Source organism: Hypanus sabinus, chromosome 24, assembly GCF_030144855.1.
Source record: "Hypanus sabinus isolate sHypSab1 chromosome 24, sHypSab1.hap1, whole genome shotgun sequence".
NCBI lineage: Eukaryota > Metazoa > Chordata > Chondrichthyes > Myliobatiformes > Dasyatidae > Hypanus > Hypanus sabinus.
The window spans coordinates 17322065-17340494 of NC_082729.1; the positions used below are offsets into that span (position 1 = coordinate 17322065).

At 41.0% G+C, this 18430-nt stretch overlaps 8 non-coding genes across 8 annotated transcripts; 4 read left to right on the top strand and 4 right to left on the bottom strand.

The window, feature by feature from the left end:
- The first annotated feature begins 497 nt into the window (after positions 1-497).
- Positions 498-571, top strand: trnat-agu (transfer RNA threonine (anticodon AGU)). The gene has a single exon. It is a non-coding gene; the product is annotated as a tRNA-Thr (tRNA).
- Positions 572-1181: 610 nt separating this feature from the next.
- On the bottom strand, positions 1182-1263 carry trnal-aag (transfer RNA leucine (anticodon AAG)). Its single transcript has one exon. It is a non-coding gene; the product is annotated as a tRNA-Leu (tRNA).
- A 4089-nt stretch (positions 1264-5352) lies between these two features.
- trnat-agu (transfer RNA threonine (anticodon AGU)) lies at positions 5353-5426 on the top strand. The gene has a single exon. It is a non-coding gene; the product is annotated as a tRNA-Thr (tRNA).
- A 610-nt stretch (positions 5427-6036) lies between these two features.
- trnal-aag (transfer RNA leucine (anticodon AAG)) lies at positions 6037-6118 on the bottom strand. The gene has a single exon. It is a non-coding gene; the product is annotated as a tRNA-Leu (tRNA).
- Positions 6119-10206: 4088 nt separating this feature from the next.
- Positions 10207-10280, top strand: trnat-agu (transfer RNA threonine (anticodon AGU)). Its single transcript has one exon. It is a non-coding gene; the product is annotated as a tRNA-Thr (tRNA).
- A 610-nt stretch (positions 10281-10890) lies between these two features.
- Positions 10891-10972, bottom strand: trnal-aag (transfer RNA leucine (anticodon AAG)). Its single transcript has one exon. It is a non-coding gene; the product is annotated as a tRNA-Leu (tRNA).
- A 4093-nt stretch (positions 10973-15065) lies between these two features.
- Positions 15066-15139, top strand: trnat-agu (transfer RNA threonine (anticodon AGU)). Its single transcript has one exon. It is a non-coding gene; the product is annotated as a tRNA-Thr (tRNA).
- Positions 15140-15749: 610 nt separating this feature from the next.
- Positions 15750-15831, bottom strand: trnal-aag (transfer RNA leucine (anticodon AAG)). Its single transcript has one exon. It is a non-coding gene; the product is annotated as a tRNA-Leu (tRNA).
- Positions 15832-18430: the final 2599 nt, after the last annotated feature.

The following is an 18430-nucleotide window of genomic DNA, read 5'->3' on the forward strand; positions in this document are numbered from 1 at the left end:
CTAAAATGGCGACACGTGATAGAGTTTTGTTAGTGTTTTCCTTTATCAATATCCAGAGGTCCCACCAGGATTTACTTTTAGAGGAAGTCTAAATCGATGGCATCAGAAAGGATTGGGAGAGGTTGCTTTCTGAAAAATGGACGTTTTCCATAGGAGGCCTTAAAAGCGAAACTTCGAGATTAATAACTGTGTATGCCCCTGGCCGAATAAAACAGGAGGGCTATCAGGTTTAGGGAATCTCAGTGTTCCGGACATAGAGGACATAGTTACGAAGAAGTAGGTGTGTAGCATGTATTGGCAGAAAGGAATAAATAATGTGCTTGAGAGGTCGTGAACATATATTACGCAGGCAGACTGTATAGGGTGATTTTCTCAGTAGGGTCTACTTTGATTTATGTCGTCTTTACGGTTTGAATCCGAAACAATTCCCTCGCTAGTAGATGAAGAATAGTTAATGCAAATTAACTATCATCATTACAGTTGCCTTTTAGTGTGAGGGTTCCGTGGCTTAACTGGTCAAAGCGCCTGTCTAGTAAACAGGAGATCCTGGGTTCAACTCCCAGCGGAGCCTTTAAGCTATGGGGTGAATTGCCATGGGAAGAAAGCTACGAAGCAGAAATATGCTCACTGCAAATCATAAATTACACATTCAAGGAATGGAACTTATTATTCCTCGAAAATGTGGTAAGTCTGGTGCTCTCTGCGGAGCAAGAAACAGGACGACGAAGTCATATATAGATATTTTTGCTATAGTGTTTTTACATTGTTGGTCAGCTTTACTAAATTGCCTGGTCTTACTGAGGAATATCTCATTGAGTTTCATACATCTTTCCTATTGAACTCCGAAGAGTTCGCTGCCTATTTCAAGAAACCGTAAAGACGGTGTCACTGAAATGAAGACAAATACATATTGATGTTAATTACTTTTTCACCCACTACTCTCGTTAAATAGAGGTCACGAACCCCACCCATCCCCACGATGCCCTGCCTATGTAGAGTGTACAGCAGTCACACAATAATATAGTTGGCCATGAAACCAATATACTGTACTATTATCCAGGAACATAGTCATGATGATTTGTGATTCTTATATTTAGCTCTGCAAAACATTTCAGGTTTCACCTCTATACCACAACTGAAACCCTGGCGGAAAAGAACAAATACGTGTACGTACTCCACAATGGCAGTGGTGGGATTCGAACCCACGCCTCCTTGGAGACTGGAGCCTTAATCCAGCGCCTTAGACCGCTCGGCCACACTACCACGTTTTTTAACTGTTACACAGTGACGTGATTTGTTGCTGACCTTAATCTGCAAAGCGTATCATCGGTATAATAAATAGAAATATTCTCCCACATACTATGCTTGAGGTTCCGTGCATTTTCCATTTTTTCCAACCCAAAGCATTCCAGAGGGAACACTGGTACAGAGTTGCCTCTTCAAATTGCCGAGTGCCAGTCAATGCTTTTCCAGATGTCACTGTGAGTATTCTCAGGATATTCATGGAACAGTAGGGATAAATATTCACATTCCCAGCCGTCGAATAGTAAAATCACCCCCTAACGACCGATGTTGTCTCAGTCAGCGACTTTTGCACTAGTACGCCAAAATGTTGCAAGGTTTTCATTCACATCAACCAATCCCAGCCCCGAGCCCTGACATTTCAAATTAAAACACTCACGTTGACAACGGTTCTCGAAACATATACTTGGCTCTTTCTGGGATATTTAAAGCTATTCGAAAATACAAATACAAACCTTCAATATGAGTTGAAACAGATTTTGTGAAGTTGTTTTAGGATTAAATAGCATTGACTTGCAAATACACCGCACCAGACACTGTTCCATTTGCACTGTCCAAATTTTTAATTTGAAAAGTGATGAAAATTACAATCTTCAAACAGTGCTTATGCCGGGACAAGGTACCAGATCATTTGGACACTTGTGTGTTTGTGAGGTGACAAATTCCAGTTTGTTTCCTGAACCACGGGAAATACAAAACAAATCAGCAGGAAGAAAACTGCGCAGCTCTGTCATTCAATCACGTCATTGCTGATCAGTTGTCTGCCCAACTCCTCACTTCCACCGATCTTGTTAATTTTTCGTTTTCTTTTTCATTAATCATTAATTTCCCGCCTTCTTAATAGTGGAGGACTCTATCTCCTCCGCATTTTGCTTAATTAATTCAATGGATGACAACGACCTGAAAGAAATGGGATCTTCTGATTGACATGTTTTGTGAATGACTCGATTACTTCAATCCATGACTTAAATTGTTCGATTCTCTGCCATCACACGACATCAGCACCCCCCCCCCCCGATTTCCAACCGTATTTGTCATTGTGGAGAAAATACCATCTCTAGAAGCAAAAACTGTTTTTGACTTATTACTTAATCACTCATCAGTAGAAGTTCAACACGTTTGCCTTTGCACCACGGAGCCCACAGTTACATCCTTTTGTGCAGAAAGATAAACTTACTGAAGAGCAGACTGCAATTTATGGAGAACAATCTTCCGTCTGCCCTCGTTTCTCTCAGGAAGAGGGAAAACTAGCAACAATCCAGCAACAATGAATATATTTGAGACAGGTTTTTTTTTAAATAACAAATAAAACATTTATTCAACACTGCTAAAAAAAATCCCAAAGTAAAGAAACAACTAACTTAACCGGAATTCAGCTGCCATACGGCAGCTAGAACAGTTCTTAAAGCAAGAAATGCGAACTCTGTTCTTTAAAGTAGTATTGCAAAAAGTCCAAAATGATTTACAATCAACTAAAGGAAAGAGTTTCCTTGAATTAAATCCTTTTTTGTGACGTTACTGCTGATCCCAGCCGAAGTATGCTTTGCTGAGGGATTTACCATTGAAGGAAATAAAACGGCCTAAAGGCACTGGCCTCTCCCTGGCGAAACTCTGCATCCAACTCTTTCTGCTCACACGCGACATCAACTTTCCTAGATCTTTCAGCTTCCCCAACTTCGATGAATCTTCACTCTAGGACTGCACTTTAACCGGCAGTATTGTTAACTGACAAAACTGCCAGTAATAACCTTTGATATAAGGCAGAAAGTAAAACGCCACTTTAAAATAAAACTGCGTCATAACATAGAATACGCAGCGAAACGGGAGTCTCTGGCCAATTCAACCACGGACTGCTGCCCCCCAACACTGGGAAGTGTTCTCCTTTAAATCCCTGTTGAAAAACTGCCACAAGACCTCTCACTGGCCGGAAAATGACGTCACTCCACCATCAGAAGACCATTACCTCTTGTCCAGTACATCCTCAATTACATCGTGGTCATATGACAGGTACAAGATACCCGCGTGTACGTAACACCATTTTGTTATATCCATGCTTCCTCAACAACGTTTCACAGTCAACTGGACGGCAAGAATTGTAGGTGACGCAGCAGAATTTTTCAGTCTGATCTGAAACAAAAAAACATCGCATGGGCTTCCCCTCCTATCGACAGCAGCGCGATGCCGATCTTCTGCTGCAGCAGTGTGGTTCCGGAGAAGATCCCGTGAGCGGTTTTCTGCGTAACTTCCCCGGGAGCACAGTGCCACATCCTGACATCGACAGCAGAATTCTGGATTCCTTGCAAATTCCACAGTGATTAAAACAGAATTTGTAGAACAACCAATGTGTCTCTTGCTTATGGTTTCGGCGATTTCCATTTTCCGCATGAAACCCCAATTAATTCACCTGAATGGAATGACGTTTTCAGATCCCTCCGTGAACCAGGCATCCTGCTGCAACATTTCTGCGGCGCTTCAGATCGCACGGTTGTTCTTCATTTAGTAATGTTTATTGACATCTGGCTGACCAATGTGAAATACAGTACCGACACCTACAGTATCATACAAACGCACCAAATACTTTTCTTCCAGAAAGTCTTGCACCACAGTCCAATTCACATTTACGTCACTATGTCTCTATTTAGCAGGAGGAGCATTAAAATTCCCTGATTTTTAGTAAACAAACTTTTAGCATTACTTTGTAAGCCTAAAAGGGCGGGAGTAAACAATGAAAGAAGGAAAAGAACAGAAGACAAACATGCGAACACTTCTCTGATCATTAGCAAGAAATGTGATCATTAACACATCTTTGGAGTCTGAATATTATTTATCCCTCCAAGTCTTTGATCTGCAGAGGTTCGTAATTTTCAATATCATTTTACTTTTTTGTGTCCTACTTTTAGTCTGTGCTGTACAAATCACTACTTCTGCTTTGAAAGTGAGAACTGTTTGTTCATCAACAATCAACGAATTCTTTGTTGGCAGATCATGCACTTTACACATCTGACTGTAATCCATCTGTATTCTGGATATTAATAGCTTCGAAAAGCACAGTCTTCTGCACTTTCTGCAGAGTCTCTGCATGTGAGATGACTATTTCTTCCTGAATGTGCTGCTCTGCCGCAGATTTCTTATTTACCGGAAACCCTGCATTAGCAGTGCTGTGTTCTCCTTCACTAGGTTCGAGAACAGTTACTTCCCCTCAATCACCTGCCTCTTGCACAAAACACGGTAAATACTCTCATTCTGTAACTAGTGTTCCCACAACCAATCATCTCTCTTTAAGGAGTCTTTTTATTGTTATTTCATGATCTCGTGATTTATTGCTATTTATTTATATTTGCGTTTTCACAGTTTCTTGTTTATTGATCCTGTTTATAGTTACTGTTCTAAAGATTGCTGAGTATACCCGCAGGAAAAAGACCCTCACTGCTGGATGTATGTGGTGTCATGCACCGATAATAATTTTTACTTTGAACTTTGAAATACCTTTTGGCCTAATGACTTCTCCATTATTACCATAGTGATGACTGGATACTGACGGGATTCCCATACACTAAAATGGCGACACGTGATAGAGTTTTGTTAGTGTTTTCCTTTATCAATATCCAGAGGTCCCACCAGGATTTACTTTTAGAGGAAGTCTAAATCGATGGCATCAGAAAGGATTGGGAGAGGTTGCTTTCTGAAAAATGGACGTTTTCCATAGGAGGCCTTAAAAGCGAAACTTCGAGATTAATAACTGTGTATGCCCCTGGCCGAATAAAACAGGAGGCTATCAGGTTTAGGGAATCTCAGTGTTCCGGACATAGAGGACATAGTTACGAAGAAGTAGGTGTGTAGCATGTATTGGCAGAAAGGAATAAATAATGTGCTTGAGAGGTCGTGAACATATATTACGCAGGCAGACTGTATAGGGGTGATTTTCTCAGTAGGGTCTACTTTGATTTATGTCGTCTTTACGGTTTGAATCCGAAACAATTCCCTCGCTAGTAGATGAAGAATAGTTAATGCAAATTAACTATCATCATTACAGTTGCCTTTTAGTGTGAGGGTTCCGTGGCTTAACTGGTCAAAGCGCCTGTCTAGTAAACAGGAGATCCTGGGTTCAACTCCCAGCGGAGCCTTTAAGCTATGGGGTGAATTGCCATGGGAAGAAAGCTACGAAGCAGAAATATGCTCACTGCAAATCATAAATTACACATTCAAGGAATGGAACTTATTATTCCTCGAAAATGTGGTAAGTCTGGTGCTCTCTGCGGAGCAAGAAACAGGACGACGAAGTCATATATAGATATTTTTGCTATAGTGTTTTTACATTGTTGGTCAGCTTTACTAAATTGCCTGGTCTTACTGAGGAATATCTCATTGAGTTTCATACATCTTTCCTATTGAACTCCGAAGAGTTCGCTGCCTATTTCAAGAAACCGTAAAGACGGTGTCACTGAAATGAAGACAAATACATATTGATGTTAATTACTTTTTCACCCACTACTCTCGTTAAATAGAGGTCACGAACCCCACCCATCCCCACGATGCCCTGCCTATGTAGAGTGTACAGCAGTCACACAATAATATAGTTGGCCATGAAACCAATATACTGTACTATTATCCAGGAACATAGTCATGATGATTTGTGATTCTTATATTTAGCTCTGCAAAACATTTCAGGTTTCACCTCTATACCACAACTGAAACCCTGGCGGAAAAGAACAAATACGTGTACGTACTCCACAATGGCAGTGGTGGGATTCGAACCCACGCCTCCTTGGAGACTGGAGCCTTAATCCAGCGCCTTAGACCGCTCGGCCACACTACCACGTTTTTTAACTGTTACACAGTGACGTGATTTGTTGCTGACCTTAATCTGCAAAGCGTATCATCGGTATAATAAATAGAAATATTCTCCCACATACTATGCTTGAGGTTCCGTGCATTTTCCATTTTTTCCAACCCAAAGCATTCCAGAGGGAACACTGGTACAGAGTTGCCTCTTCAAATTGCCGAGTGCCAGTCAATGCTTTTCCAGATGTCACTGTGAGTATTCTCAGGATATTCATGGAACAGTAGGGATAAATATTCACATTCCCAGCCGTCGAATAGTAAAATCACCCCCTAACGACCGATGTTGTCTCAGTCAGCGACTTTTGCACTAGTACGCCAAAATGTTGCAAGGTTTTCATTCACATCAACCAATCCCAGCCCCGAGCCCTGACATTTCAAATTAAAACACTCACGTTGACAACGGTTCTCGAAACATATACTTGGCTCTTTCTGGGATATTTAAAGCTATTCGAAAATACAAATACAAACCTTCAATATGAGTTGAAACAGATTTTGTGAAGTTGTTTTAGGATTAAATAGCATTGACTTGCAAATACACCGCACCAGACACTGTTCCATTTGCACTGTCCAAATTTTTAATTTGAAAAGTGATGAAAATTACAATCTTCAAACAGTGCTTATGCCGGGACAAGGTACCAGATCATTTGGACACTTGTGTGTTTGTGAGGTGACAAATTCCAGTTTGTTTCCTGAACCACGGGAAATACAAAACAAATCAGCAGGAAGAAAACTGCGCAGCTCTGTCATTCAATCACGTCATTGCTGATCAGTTGTCTGCCCAACTCCTCACTTCCACCGATCTTGTTAATTTTTCGTTTTCTTTTTCATTAATCATTAATTTCCCGCCTTCTTAATAGTGGAGGACTCTATCTCCTCCGCATTTTGCTTAATTAATTCAATGGATGACAACGACCTGAAAGAAATGGGATCTTCTGATTGACATGTTTTGTGAATGACTCGATTACTTCAATCCATGACTTAAATTGTTCGATTCTCTGCCATCACACGACATCAGCACCCCCCCCCCCGATTTCCAACCGTATTTGTCATTGTGGAGAAAATACCATCTCTAGAAGCAAAAACTGTTTTTGACTTATTACTTAATCACTCATCAGTAGAAGTTCAACACGTTTGCCTTTGCACCACGGAGCCCACAGTTACATCCTTTTGTGCAGAAAGATAAACTTACTGAAGAGCAGACTGCAATTTATGGAGAACAATCTTCCGTCTGCCCTCGTTTCTCTCAGGAAGAGGGAAAACTAGCAACAATCCAGCAACAATGAATATATTTGAGACAGGTTTTTTTTTAAATAACAAATAAAACATTTATTCAACACTGCTAAAAAAAATCCCAAAGTAAAGAAACAACTAACTTAACCGGAATTCAGCTGCCATACGGCAGCTAGAACAGTTCTTAAAGCAAGAAATGCGAACTCTGTTCTTTAAAGTAGTATTGCAAAAAGTCCAAAATGATTTACAATCAACTAAAGGAAAGAGTTTCCTTGAATTAAATCCTTTTTTGTGACGTTACTGCTGATCCCAGCCGAAGTATGCTTTGCTGAGGGATTTACCATTGAAGGAAATAAAACGGCCTAAAGGCACTGGCCTCTCCCTGGCGAAACTCTGCATCCAACTCTTTCTGCTCACACGCGACATCAACTTTCCTAGATCTTTCAGCTTCCCCAACTTCGATGAATCTTCACTCTAGGACTGCACTTTAACCGGCAGTATTGTTAACTGACAAAACTGCCAGTAATAACCTTTGATATAAGGCAGAAAGTAAAACGCCACTTTAAAATAAAACTGCGTCATAACATAGAATACGCAGCGAAACGGGAGTCTCTGGCCAATTCAACCACGGACTGCTGCCCCCCAACACTGGGAAGTGTTCTCCTTTAAATCCCTGTTGAAAAACTGCCACAAGACCTCTCACTGGCCGGAAAATGACGTCACTCCACCATCAGAAGACCATTACCTCTTGTCCAGTACATCCTCAATTACATCGTGGTCATATGACAGGTACAAGATACCCGCGTGTACGTAACACCATTTTGTTATATCCATGCTTCCTCAACAACGTTTCACAGTCAACTGGACGGCAAGAATTGTAGGTGACGCAGCAGAATTTTTCAGTCTGATCTGAAACAAAAAAACATCGCATGGGCTTCCCCTCCTATCGACAGCAGCGCGATGCCGATCTTCTGCTGCAGCAGTGTGGTTCCGGAGAAGATCCCGTGAGCGGTTTTCTGCGTAACTTCCCCGGGAGCACAGTGCCACATCCTGACATCGACAGCAGAATTCTGGATTCCTTGCAAATTCCACAGTGATTAAAACAGAATTTGTAGAACAACCAATGTGTCTCTTGCTTATGGTTTCGGCGATTTCCATTTTCCGCATGAAACCCCAATTAATTCACCTGAATGGAATGACGTTTTCAGATCCCTCCGTGAACCAGGCATCCTGCTGCAACATTTCTGCGGCGCTTCAGATCGCACGGTTGTTCTTCATTTAGTAATGTTTATTGACATCTGGCTGACCAATGTGAAATACAGTACCGACACCTACAGTATCATACAAACGCACCAAATACTTTTCTTCCAGAAAGTCTTGCACCACAGTCCAATTCACATTTACGTCACTATGTCTCTATTTAGCAGGAGGAGCATTAAAATTCCCTGATTTTTAGTAAACAAACTTTTAGCATTACTTTGTAAGCCTAAAAGGGCGGGAGTAAACAATGAAAGAAGGAAAAGAACAGAAGACAAACATGCGAACACTTCTCTGATCATTAGCAAGAAATGTGATCATTAACACATCTTTGGAGTCTGAATATTATTTATCCCTCCAAGTCTTTGATCTGCAGAGGTTCGTAATTTTCAATATCATTTTACTTTTTTGTGTCCTACTTTTAGTCTGTGCTGTACAAATCACTACTTCTGCTTTGAAAGTGAGAACTGTTTGTTCATCAACAATCAACGAATTCTTTGTTGGCAGATCATGCACTTTACACATCTGACTGTAATCCATCTGTATTCTGGATATTAATAGCTTCGAAAAGCACAGTCTTCTGCACTTTCTGCAGAGTCTCTGCATGTGAGATGACTATTTCTTCCTGAATGTGCTGCTCTGCCGCAGATTTCTTATTTACCGGAAACCCTGCATTAGCAGTGCTGTGTTCTCCTTCACTAGGTTCGAGAACAGTTACTTCCCCTCAATCACCTGCCTCTTGCACAAAACACGGTAAATACTCTCATTCTGTAACTAGTGTTCCCACAACCAATCATCTCTCTTTAAGGAGTCTTTTTATTGTTATTTCATGATCTCGTGATTTATTGCTATTTATTTATATTTGCGTTTTCACAGTTTCTTGTTTATTGATCCTGTTTATAGTTACTGTTCTAAAGATTGCTGAGTATACCCGCAGGAAAAAGACCCTCACTGCTGGATGTATGTGGTGTCATGCACCGATAATAATTTTTACTTTGAACTTTGAAATACCTTTTGGCCTAATGACTTCTCCATTATTACCATAGTGATGACTGGATACTGACGGGATTCCCATACACTAAAATGGCGACACGTGATAGAGTTTTGTTAGTGTTTTCCTTTATCAATATCCAGAGGTCCCACCAGGATTTACTTTTAGAGGAAGTCTAAATCGATGGCATCAGAAAGGATTGGGAGAGGTTGCTTTCTGAAAAATGGACGTTTTCCATAGGAGGCCTTAAAAGCGAAACTTCGAGATTAATAACTGTGTATGCCCCTGGCCGAATAAAACAGGAGGCTATCAGGTTTAGGGAATCTCAGTGTTCCGGACATAGAGGACATAGTTACGAAGAAGTAGGTGTGTAGCATGTATTGGCAGAAAGGAATAAATAATGTGCTTGAGAGGTCGTGAACATATATTACGCAGGCAGACTGTATAGGGGTGATTTTCTCAGTAGGGTCTACTTTGATTTATGTCGTCTTTACGGTTTGAATCCGAAACAATTCCCTCGCTAGTAGATGAAGAATAGTTAATGCAAATTAACTATCATCATTACAGTTGCCTTTTAGTGTGAGGGTTCCGTGGCTTAACTGGTCAAAGCGCCTGTCTAGTAAACAGGAGATCCTGGGTTCAACTCCCAGCGGAGCCTTTAAGCTATGGGGTGAATTGCCATGGGAAGAAAGCTACGAAGCAGAAATATGCTCACTGCAAATCATAAATTACACATTCAAGGAATGGAACTTATTATTCCTCGAAAATGTGGTAAGTCTGGTGCTCTCTGCGGAGCAAGAAACAGGACGACGAAGTCATATATAGATATTTTTGCTATAGTGTTTTTACATTGTTGGTCAGCTTTACTAAATTGCCTGGTCTTACTGAGGAATATCTCATTGAGTTTCATACATCTTTCCTATTGAACTCCGAAGAGTTCGCTGCCTATTTCAAGAAACCGTAAAGACGGTGTCACTGAAATGAAGACAAATACATATTGATGTTAATTACTTTTTCACCCACTACTCTCGTTAAATAGAGGTCACGAACCCCACCCATCCCCACGATGCCCTGCCTATGTAGAGTGTACAGCAGTCACACAATAATATAGTTGGCCATGAAACCAATATACTGTACTATTATCCAGGAACATAGTCATGATGATTTGTGATTCTTATATTTAGCTCTGCAAAACATTTCAGGTTTCACCTCTATACCACAACTGAAACCCTGGCGGAAAAGAACAAATACGTGTACGTACTCCACAATGGCAGTGGTGGGATTCGAACCCACGCCTCCTTGGAGACTGGAGCCTTAATCCAGCGCCTTAGACCGCTCGGCCACACTACCACGTTTTTTAACTGTTACACAGTGACGTGATTTGTTGCTGACCTTAATCTGCAAAGCGTATCATCGGTATAATAAATAGAAATATTCTCCCACATACTATGCTTGAGGTTCCGTGCATTTTCCATTTTTTCCAACCCAAAGCATTCCAGAGGGAACACTGGTACAGAGTTGCCTCTTCAAATTGCCGAGTGCCAGTCAATGCTTTTCCAGATGTCACTGTGAGTATTCTCAGGATATTCATGGAACAGTAGGGATAAATATTCACATTCCCAGCCGTCGAATAGTAAAATCACCCCCTAACGACCGATGTTGTCTCAGTCAGCGACTTTTGCACTAGTACGCCAAAATGTTGCAAGGTTTTCATTCACATCAACCAATCCCAGCCCCGAGCCCTGACATTTCAAATTAAAACACTCACGTTGACAACGGTTCTCGAAACATATACTTGGCTCTTTCTGGGATATTTAAAGCTATTCGAAAATACAAATACAAACCTTCAATATGAGTTGAAACAGATTTTGTGAAGTTGTTTTAGGATTAAATAGCATTGACTTGCAAATACACCGCACCAGACACTGTTCCATTTGCACTGTCCAAATTTTTAATTTGAAAAGTGATGAAAATTACAATCTTCAAACAGTGCTTATGCCGGGACAAGGTACCAGATCATTTGGACACTTGTGTGTTTGTGAGGTGACAAATTCCAGTTTGTTTCCTGAACCACGGGAAATACAAAACAAATCAGCAGGAAGAAAACTGCGCAGCTCTGTCATTCAATCACGTCATTGCTGATCAGTTGTCTGCCCAACTCCTCACTTCCACCGATCTTGTTAATTTTTCGTTTTCTTTTTCATTAATCATTAATTTCCCGCCTTCTTAATAGTGGAGGACTCTATCTCCTCCGCATTTTGCTTAATTAATTCAATGGATGACAACGACCTGAAAGAAATGGGATCTTCTGATTGACATGTTTTGTGAATGACTCGATTACTTCAATCCATGACTTAAATTGTTCGATTCTCTGCCATCACACGACATCAGCACCACCCCCACCCCCCCGATTTCCAACCGTATTTGTCATTGTGGAGAAAATACCATCTCTAGAAGCAAAAACTGTTTTTGACTTATTACTTAATCACTCATCAGTAGAAGTTCAACACGTTTGCCTTTGCACCACGGAGCCCACAGTTACATCCTTTTGTGCAGAAAGATAAACTTACTGAAGAGCAGACTGCAATTTATGGAGAACAATCTTCCGTCTGCCCTCGTTTCTCTCAGGAAGAGGGAAAACTAGCAACAATCCAGCAACAATGAATATATTTGAGACAGGTTTTTTTTTAAATAACAAATAAAACATTTATTCAACACTGCTAAAAAAAATCCCAAAGTAAAGAAACAACTAACTTAACCGGAATTCAGCTGCCATACGGCAGCTAGAACAGTTCTTAAAGCAAGAAATGCGAACTCTGTTCTTTAAAGTAGTATTGCAAAAAGTCCAAAATGATTTACAATCAACTAAAGGAAAGAGTTTCCTTGAATTAAATCCTTTTTTGTGACGTTACTGCTGATCCCAGCCGAAGTATGCTTTGCTGAGGGATTTACCATTGAAGGAAATAAAACGGCCTAAAGGCACTGGCCTCTCCCTGGCGAAACTCTGCATCCAACTCTTTCTGCTCACACGCGACATCAACTTTCCTAGATCTTTCAGCTTCCCCAACTTCGATGAATCTTCACTCTAGGACTGCACTTTAACCGGCAGTATTGTTAACTGACAAAACTGCCAGTAATAACCTTTGATATAAGGCAGAAAGTAAAACGCCACTTTAAAATAAAACTGCGTCATAACATAGAATACGCAGCGAAACGGGAGTCTCTGGCCAATTCAACCACGGACTGCTGCCCCCCAACACTGGGAGGTGTTCTCCTTTAAATCCCTGTTGAAAAACTGCCACAAGACCTCTCACTGGCCGGAAAATGACGTCACTCCACCATCAGAAGACCATTACCTCTTGTCCAGTACATCCTCAATTACATCGTGGTCATATGACAGGTACAAGATACCCGCGTGTACGTAACACCATTTTGTTATATCCATGCTTCCTCAACAACGTTTCACAGTCAACTGGACGGCAAGAATTGTAGGTGACGCAGCAGAATTTTTCAGTCTGATCTGAAACAAAAAAACATCGCATGGGCTTCCCCTCCTATCGACAGCAGCGCGATGCCGATCTTCTGCTGCAGCAGTGTGGTTCCGGAGAAGATCCCGTGAGCGGTTTTCTGCGTAACTTCCCCGGGAGCACAGTGCCACATCCTGACATCGACAGCAGAATTCTGGATTCCTTGCAAATTCCACAGTGATTAAAACAGAATTTGTAGAACAACCAATGTGTCTCTTGCTTATGGTTTCGGCGATTTCCATTTTCCGCATGAAACCCCAATTAATTCACCTGAATGGAATGACGTTTTCAGATCCCTCCGTGAACCAGGCATCCTGCTGCAACATTTCTGCGGCGCTTCAGATCGCACGGTTGTTCTTCATTTAGTAATGTTTATTGACATCTGGCTGACCAATGTGAAATACAGTACCGACACCTACAGTATCATACAAACGCACCAAATACTTTTCTTCCAGAAAGTCTTGCACCACAGTCCAATTCACATTTACGTCACTATGTCTCTATTTAGCAGGAGGAGCATTAAAATTCCCTGATTTTTAGTAAACAAACTTTTAGCATTACTTTGTAAGCCTAAAAGGGCGGGAGTAAACAATGAAAGAAGGAAAAGAACAGAAGACAAACATGCGAACACTTCTCTGATCATTAGCAAGAAATGTGATCATTAACACATCTTTGGAGTCTGAATATTATTTATCCCTCCAAGTCTTTGATCTGCAGAGGTTCGTAATTTTCAATATCATTTTACTTTTTTGTGTCCTACTTTTAGTCTGTGCTGTACAAATCACTACTTCTGCTTTGAAAGTGAGAACTGTTTGTTCATCAACAATCAACGAATTCTTTGTTGGCAGATCATGCACTTTACACATCTGACTGTAATCCATCTGTATTCTGGATATTAATAGCTTCGAAAAGCACAGTCTTCTGCACTTTCTGCAGAGTCTCTGCATGTGAGATGACTATTTCTTCCTGAATGTGCTGCTCTGCCGCAGATTTCTTATTTACCGGAAACCCTGCATTAGCAGTGCTGTGTTCTCCTTCACTAGGTTCGAGAACAGTTACTTCCCCTCAATCACCTGCCTCTTGCACAAAACACGGTAAATACTCTCATTCTGTAACTAGTGTTCCCACAACCAATCATCTCTCTTTAAGGAGTCTTTTTATTGTTATTTCATGATCTCGTGATTTATTGCTATTTATTTATATTTGCGTTTTCACAGTTTCTTGTTTATTGATCCTGTTTATAGTTACTGTTCTAAAGATTGCTGAGTATACCCGCAGGAAAAAGACCCTCACTGCTGGATGTATGTGGTGTCATGCACCGATAATAATTTTTACTTTGAACTTTGAAATACCTTTTGGCCTAATGACTTCTCCATTATTACCATAGTGATGACTGGATACTGACGGGATTCCCATACACTAAAATGGCGACACGTGATAGAGTTTTGTTAGTGTTTTCCTTTATCAATATCCAGAGGTCCCACCAGGATTTACTTTTAGAGGAAGTCTAAATCGATGGCATCAGAAAGGATTGGGAGAGGTTGCTTTCTGAAAAATGGACGTTTTCCATAGGAGGCCTTAAAAGCGAAACTTCGAGATTAATAACTGTGTATGCCCCTGGCCGAATAAAACAGGAGGCTATCAGGTTTAGGGAATCTCAGTGTTCCGGACATAGAGGACATAGTTACGAAGAAGTAGGTGTGTAGCATGTATTGGCAGAAAGGAATAAATAATGTGCTTGAGAGGTCGTGAACATATATTACGCAGGCAGACTGTATAGGGGTGATTTTCTCAGTAGGGTCTACTTTGATTTATGTCGTCTTTACGGTTTGAATCCGAAACAATTCCCTCGCTAGTAGATGAAGAATAGTTAATGCAAATTAACTATCATCATTACAGTTGCCTTTTAGTGTGAGGGTTCCGTGGCTTAACTGGTCAAAGCGCCTGTCTAGTAAACAGGAGATCCTGGGTTCAACTCCCAGCGGAGCCTTTAAGCTATGGGGTGAATTGCCATGGGAAGAAAGCTACGAAGCAGAAATATGCTCACTGCAAATCATAAATTACACATTCAAGGAATGGAACTTATTATTCCTCGAAAATGTGGTAAGTCTGGTGCTCTCTGCGGAGCAAGAAACAGGACGACGAAGTCATATATAGATATTTTTGCTATAGTGTTTTTACATTGTTGGTCAGCTTTACTAAATTGCCTGGTCTTACTGAGGAATATCTCATTGAGTTTCATACATCTTTCCTATTGAACTCCGAAGAGTTCGCTGCCTATTTCAAGAAACCGTAAAGACGGTGTCACTGAAATGAAGACAAATACATATTGATGTTAATTACTTTTTCACCCACTACTCTCGTTAAATAGAGGTCACGAACCCCACCCATCCCCACGATGCCCTGCCTATGTAGAGTGTACAGCAGTCACACAATAATATAGTTGGCCATGAAACCAATATACTGTACTATTATCCAGGAACATAGTCATGATGATTTGTGATTCTTATATTTAGCTCTGCAAAACATTTCAGGTTTCACCTCTATACCACAACTGAAACCCTGGCGGAAAAGAACAAATACGTGTACGTACTCCACAATGGCAGTGGTGGGATTCGAACCCACGCCTCCTTGGAGACTGGAGCCTTAATCCAGCGCCTTAGACCGCTCGGCCACACTACCACGTTTTTTAACTGTTACACAGTGACGTGATTTGTTGCTGACCTTAATCTGCAAAGCGTATCATCGGTATAATAAATAGAAATATTCTCCCACATACTATGCTTGAGGTTCCGTGCATTTTCCATTTTTTTCCAACCCAAAGCATTCCAGAGGGAACACTGGTACAGAGTTACCTCTTCAAATTGCCGAGTGCCAGTCAATGCTTTTCCAGATGTCACTGTGAGTATTCTCAGGATATTCATGGAACAGTAGGGATAAATATTCACATTCCCAGCCGTCGAATAGTAAAATCACCCCCTAACGACCGATGTTGTCTCAGTCAGCGACTTTTGCACTAGTACGCCAAAATGTTGCAAGGTTTTCATTCACATCAACCAATCCCAGCCCCGAGCCCTGACATTTCAAATTAAAACACTCACGTTGACAACGGTTCTCGAAACATATACTTGGCTCTTTCTGGGATATTTAAAGCTATTCGAAAATACAAATACAAACCTTCAATATGAGTTGAAACAGATTTTGTGAAGTTGTTTTAGGATTAAATAGCATTGACTTGCAAATACACCGCACCAGACACTGTTCCATTTGCACTGTCCAAATTTTTAATTTGAAAAGTGATGAAAATTACAATCTTCAAACAGTGCTTATGCCGGGACAAGGTACCAGATCATTTGGACACTTGTGTGTTTGTGAGGTGACAAATTCCAGTTTGTTTCCTGAACCACGGGAAATACAAAACAAATCAGCAGGAAGAAAACTGCGCAGCTCTGTCATTCAATCACGTCATTGCTGATCAGTTGTCTGCCCAACTCCTCACTTCCACCGATCTTGTTAATTTTTCGTTTTCTTTTTCATTAATCATTAATTTCCCGCCTTCTTAATAGTGGAGGACTCTATCTCCTCCGCATTTTGCTTAATTAATTCAATGGATGACAACGACCTGAAAGAAATGGGATCTTCTGATTGACATGTTTTGTGAATGACTCGATTACTTCAATCCATGACTTAAATTGTTCGATTCTCTGCCATCACACGACATCAGCACCCCCCCCCCCGATTTCCAACCGTATTTGTCATTGTGGAGAAAATACCATCTCTAGAAGCAAAAACTGTTTTTGACTTATTACTTAATCACTCATCAGTAGAAGTTCAACACGTTTGCCTTTGCACCACGGAGCCCACAGTTACATCCTTTTGTGCAGAAAGATAAACTTACTGAAGAGCAGACTGCAATTTATGGAGAACAATCTTCCGTCTGCCCTCGTTTCTCTCAGGAAGAGGGAAAACTAGCAACAATCCAGCAACAATGAATATATTTGAGACAGGTTTTTTTTTAAATAACAAATAAAACATTTATTCAACACTGCTAAAAAAAATCCCAAAGTAAAGAAACAACTAACTTAACCGGAATTCAGCTGCCATACGGCAGCTAGAACAGTTCTTAAAGCAAGAAATGCGAACTCTGTTCTTTAAAGTAGTATTGCAAAAAGTCCAAAATGATTTACAATCAACTAAAGGAAAGAGTTTCCTTGAATTAAATCCTTTTTTGTGACGTTACTGCTGATCCCAGCCGAAGTATGCTTTGCTGAGGGATTTACCATTGAAGGAAATAAAACGGCCTAAAGGCACTGGCCTCTCCCTGGCGAAACTCTGCATCCAACTCTTTCTGCTCACACGCGACATCAACTTTCCTAGATCTTTCAGCTTCCCCAACTTCGATGAATCTTCACTCTAGGACTGCACTTTAACCGGCAGTATTGTTAACTGACAAAACTGCCAGTAATAACCTTTGATATAAGGCAGAAAGTAAAACGCCACTTTAAAATAAAACTGCGTCATAACATAGAATACGCAGCGAAACGGGAGTCTCTGGCCAATTCAACCACGGACTGCTGCCCCCCAACACTGGGAAGTGTTCTCCTTTAAATCCCTGTTGAAAAACTGCCACAAGACCTCTCACTGGCCGGAAAATGACGTCACTCCACCATCAGAAGACCATTACCTCTTGTCCAGTACATCCTCAATTACATCGTGGTCATATGACAGGTACAAGATACCCGCGTGTACGTAACACCATTTTGTTATATCCATGCTTCCTCAACAACGTTTCACAGTCAACTGGACGGCAAGAATTGTAGGTGACGCAGCAGAATTTTTCAGTCTGATCTGAAACAAAAAAACATCGCATGGGCTTCCCCTCCTATCGACAGCAGCGCGATGCCGATCTTCTGCTGCAGCAGTGTGGTTCCGGAGAAGATCCCGTGAGCGGTTTTCTGCGTAACTTCCCCGGGAGCACAGTGCCACATCCTGACATCGACAGCAGAATTCTGGATTCCTTGCAAATTCCACAGTGATTAAAACAGAATTTGTAGAACAACCAATGTGTCTCTTGCTTATGGTTTCGGCGATTTCCATTTTCCGCATGAAACCCCAATTAATTCACCTGAATGGAATGACGTTTTCAGATCCCTCCGTGAACCAGGCATCCTGCTGCAACATTTCTGCGGCGCTTCAGATCGCACGGTTGTTCTTCATTTAGTAATGTTTATTGACATCTGGCTGACCAATGTGAAATACAGTACCGACACCTACAGTATCA